Source organism: Scomber japonicus, chromosome 20 (genome assembly GCF_027409825.1).
Source record: "Scomber japonicus isolate fScoJap1 chromosome 20, fScoJap1.pri, whole genome shotgun sequence".
Classification (NCBI taxonomy): domain Eukaryota; kingdom Metazoa; phylum Chordata; class Actinopteri; order Scombriformes; family Scombridae; genus Scomber; species Scomber japonicus.
The window spans coordinates 26906407-26912009 of record NC_070597.1 but is presented as its reverse complement, the minus strand read 5'-3'; positions in this window follow the sequence as shown (position 1 = coordinate 26912009).

Below are 5603 nucleotides of genomic sequence, written 5' to 3'. Positions count from 1 at the left end.
AGCAATGTGGTCTGCCATTCGTTAATGTGGGACTGTGTGAACTGTTCAAGAAACGGCAATCAACCACAGTGTCTGATAAGACAAACTCATGGATCTGAATCAGCAGATTCACAGAGCCCTTAGGGCAGCAAGCATGGCTGGTATATTACGTGTATGACATGCACTGACATCAATGCCAGACAAAAGCAGCAATTTTATCACTTTTGCTCCCCAGATCAGTGCATCCTTGTAACCATATAATGACAACTTTTGTCTGTAAGACACACAACGTGTATGCAATGGGTGTGAATGGAGTTACCAGCCCTACTTTCTTAAATGTACAGCTACTTTCAAAATTGGTGCCCTTCTTTCTTAGAGAAAACTAAGAAAACCCCTACAACAACCAGAATGCATTGCACGCAGTCCTGTCCAAGGTCACTGATTATGACAAATACATTTCCCAGCAGAGTGGCTGGTTAGCAGAGACATGTTATAATTGAGCAGCATTATATCTCTTTAATTAGGAATATTTTCATTTACAAAATAATTCTTATTATAATTCTTATATAATTATATTACACCAGTTTGCAAGGATCATAAAAAATGGCTTGCTGGAGTTAATTATGTGGAACATTGCCAACTTACCCAGAGCAGAACACATGCCAGAATGCTGCCAGAGCACATTGGTGAATAGTCAAACCTGCTTGTCTGCCGTCTCCATTTCAGCTTGGTTTTGGAAAACAATGTCGAATGAAGGGATGAGAAACTCAACCAAACGCTGCTTTTATCATGGCCACGCACCACAAAGAACCTGATTCCAATCGTTCTTAAGATGGATACAGTCACATAAGTTACTGCTAACCCTAACTTGCCACTGTGTTGTTCTGTGTTAGCAAAGTCCAATATAATATCCTTATCAGTGGAATCACAGTTTATCCAAAATAAACAAAGCATTGTGACATTTGTTGCAGTTTACAATTCTGTTTCCATCATGGTGCATTTGCCACAGACACCACACACGTATTCACTGGGCACCATTTGATGCTACAAAGCCATTCTCGCCGCAGAACCTCTACTTTCAGCTGCAGTTGTAACGTAGGTGGTTGCTTCTTCCTTCATGCTCTGTTGTGTTTGATTCCGCAGCGGAATATTTGGGCTCATAACAGTCTGATTCCAACATTTTATCATGAAACTAGTTTTTCTCCAAATAAACTGATATTTTAGTCTGCTTTTCCTGTCACTGTTGGGAAAACAACACGGTGGACAGATTGTTATGGTCCCTGAGACTGTTGACTGCCAACTGACAGTCCTTGAGGGCAACACTACAAAAAATGAAGAAAAGTAGTTTGTATCCCAAGGCAGATCTCCACAGTCTTGCAGCTGAAGAGGGGTGAAGAGGGATATTGACAGGGAAAACAGAAGAAAGTTTAATATAATTCATACAGTATACAGGTACTTCCCACATTGGTGACGTTGTAATTTAAGGCTCACTGAGAAACAATAAAACCAACTATAGCACTGTGTCAATAAACACTCTACAATATACATCAAGCGGAGACAGCAGGTAATGTAATGTAATTAATGTTAATCTTTTCCTAACCATAAACATAATGAAGTTACATGAACTCCATTATGGTATGAACAGATATTGTAGAAACAGGGTTACAATGAGAACAGTTTCCCTAAAAAGTCAAACTTGATGAAATTCTTTGCTTTTATTGCTGTTTTGGTACAAATGCTGAGTAACAGGCAATGAAGTCAGCATGTATAGTCAGCTATACACTTAAAGAACTGTAACATCTTAAGTAGTGTACTCTAAGGCTGTGTTCACTGCAGGCAAATCTGATTCAAATCTGATTCCTTCTCATATCCGATTTTTAAGTTTGACTGTCCACACTGTTTTTAGCAAGTGTCCAAATATGATTTGGCTCTGTTCAGACTGGGCCACATTCATGACCAATCTGACAGGTTGCTGTGGCAACGTTGCCGGAGCGGAGGCATCATCTAGCTTGTATTGTGTGATGTCATATAATTGCGACAGCAACAACAAACCCTTGAGCTTCGTTTAAACCGAGCCATCTCCCCAAAGATTAAGAATATGCTTTCGTCCTCTGTCCATGGACTGATGTTTTCAACGTCCTCTGTTGCCTCCAGTGATATCAGCTAGCAACAACAACTCGAATAAGTCTGGTGACGTAAGCATAGAGACATAGAGAGACGACACGGACAGTCAAATCCGATATGAGACTTTATAAGAGCCATCTGGTTCCAATCTAGATAAAAACGGATTTTGGCTTGCAGTGTGAATGCAGCCTAAGTGTTTGCTCTGTGTGTTCTTTATCCCATTTCTGCACTGGTTGAGTGAAATATTGAAAAAACTCCTTGGTATATGTTGATCCTCGGCTCTGTCTGGACGTGAGCATACTGTAAAATCCTTCTGGCTCTTCCCAGCTGTGGGTTTTCCCACAGCCTTCTGGGAAACAGTGTTCTGAGGAAGCTTTTTAAGCTCTGCTGATCAAGCCTGCCAATGGACAGCAATCAATCCATGTCAACCAGCCTATTATTCATTAAAGCACCTATGGCCAAGGGGATTTTACTATTCTATTAAACCAGCAGACCAGTAGGGGGGTACTTGACCCTCTTGGAGCCTCTCTCACTCCCTTTCTGACACACATACACACACAGCTGTCAGCCGTGTACCCCCCCCCCCCCTCCCCCTGCTGTGTGTGGGTTAGCCGGTCCTTGTAAATGAAATGAGACTTAACCATGCGTTGGCCCCTCATCAATCTGGCTGGGCTGGCCTGGTTGCTCACCCCTGATTCATAGAAAGACACCTTTACAGGCCCTCCACAGCTGCCACACACTATGACTGAGGACTATCAATCACACACACTCACACACACACACACACACACACACACACACACACACACACACACACACACACACACACACACACAGTGTCTCCATTCTACAGCATAGCTCTGTGTGTATAGGAAGTAACCTGCAGAATATAAGCAAATATAATTATAAGTTATTGGTTAGATTTATATGTCAATGTAAGTCTAATAATGGCCACTGGTTTTGGTTTTCCTCAGTTCTAGCTGTTTACATTTACCTTTGATCCCCTGTGACAGCTGTTTCTATAAATAAACCAATAAATATATTGTTTACATTCATGCTAATGAGCTGTAGAAGGTTGAAAAACTATAATTATGATCTGTACCATCTTTCTCACACTTCTGACAAATGTGCTGTTACAGGTAATTATGTGTTTTTCAAAAATGATCCATATCTCTGTGTGAGCCTAAGACTGTGCAGACAGACCGTAAAAGTGAACGGAGGAGAATATTTTTCTGCCACAGTATAGTGATGGAATACTCTTTTAACTAACTTGCATCTTTGACCTCTGACAGAATGCAGTAATTAATCATTTCGACTGATTCCAGTGAACATTCACACAATTAATAACTGTGACTGTGTCCATTTAGCTATAGAAAGTACAATCTACAAACAGGTTCAACAATAACTGATAGATGTGGTTCATGAGTTCGGAACCACTGATTTAAGGCATGAATGTTCAACACGTTATCCAACCACATCTGACAGTGTTTATATTCCAAATCAACCCACTGAAAGCCTGCTATCATAAGCCTACACATACAACTCTAAAGTTATCTGTACATTACCCGGAGGAGCTGTATGGCTGAATGCAAATGTCCGAATCAGCCAGGGCAGACATTATATGGACTTTACCCTTTCAGCCTCTGAGTACGAAGACATTTCTATCATGCGACTGGTGCTGGATAAATGCAGCAGGCGAGCTAAATTGCATTGTTCTGACTGGGCCTAAATGCGCTGCTTTAAAGCTAGCACTAATAGGCTAGAGGACTTCTTGTGATCCATTTTATGTCAGGTGAAAAGCTTAAAAACACCAATTTACAACCATAGTGTATTTTTTCACATCATGGCCTTCCTCCTGCATGTTCTACCCAGGCACTACCCCTTGCCTAAACCAAATAGAGTAAAACGCTCCACCTAACACCAAGCCCAGTGGGCATTCATCTTGCCGAGATTCAACTTTGCCCTTTCCTATCTACGCAGTTCACATAAACCAGATTATCTCTCCTGTCAGGTCAACCCAGAACTTTGAAGCAGGGACCATACTTCCTCCCTCTTGTGAAGTTTCAGCAGCAACATGGGAAATTGAGACCCATGTCCAAGAATCGCAGCGCTTCCATCTAGGTCCAGGTTTGTGGCTGATGCCATTAGGCGTCTGCCTTCAGCCACAGAGACTGCAAATCTGACAACCTCTGTCACTGCTGCCTGATTTGGAGGGAGGGAGGTCAGCTCTCTCTCATACTGCAACCCGAAACCAGTGCCTTGCTGACTGTCACCATACTCCAACAACACAGTCGGAAAGTATGGCCTTCCTGGCATGACTTACCCCTGCAAGTGGAGTCCCATTGGCAGCCCATTACATTGGTCCATTCAAAGTTGACAAGTCATCCAGCCTACATGGTGTGGTGGATTGTGGACATCTGCTGGAGGGGCCTTGGGTACCAGTATCTGGTGGAATGGGAGAGTTATGGCCCAGAGGAACATTATTGGATTCCTTGCATGGTCTTTTATGAGAGTCTGGAGGCGCCCATTAAGGGGGGGGGGGGGGGGGGGGTCAGCCACAGCTCTGGCTGATTGTTGGCATACATCCCACTTTGGATGGAGCTGCTCTCATATCTAGAAATATGGTTGTGTTTATTAATAGACCAAAAGATGACAACCCAGAGTTGAGACCACCGGGCAGAGTTGCAGTCCTACACACTTCTCTGCCCTTCGATTAGAGCAACTACCCACCCTAAACCGCATAGAAACTGTGTCTGGTTAATCAATCACCCAAACCTGACCCAACCCACAAACCATCTAATTAAAAAAAAAAAACATGTTTACTAAACACTGGTTGGCCCAATGAGCTGTGGCCAGGAGACAGTGTGCTTTGGCCGGGGAAGAGTGTGCTGTGAGTGAGGAGCAATGAACCGCGGTTGTTGTGAAATATGTGCTTATTATCACTTTTGGATTACCAACAGAAAAAAACAAAAGGGTAAGTTATGTTCTGCATTTCTGCTCCTTTGTTGAGGAAATAATATTTTAGCTGTGTGTGCTCCGGATTGGGCAACTGGCCATTGCAGCGGTATTTTGTTGTGCTGTATTGAGTGAGGCGAGGCAATTGGAAGTGGTTACATCCTTTCGTTTTTGTGGAAAGTTTGGTCAGGTCAGTCCACAGGTTGTTAAAGGCAACTGAGAAAGTTACATTAATACCTGTTCACTTATTGGCAATAAACATGATTTAATGTGTAAATTGCTTCACAATTCTATGTATAAAACCTTTAATGTCCTTGTTATATTTTTTAGTGGAACTTTTTTAAGTGCCAATACTTGTTTTAATGCCAAAAGAACTTTTTTCCAGAACGAGTGTTTCATTGCCAATGTTTAGTTTTTCAGTTCAGGTTTTCAATGCCAAATTTATTGATGCCAAAATGTAAGTGTCACTGTTCTAGCCCCATAGAGATACTGTAATTTTTCAGTTCACATACTGTATGAGAGCCTGAGAGTCTCCCATTTGCCAG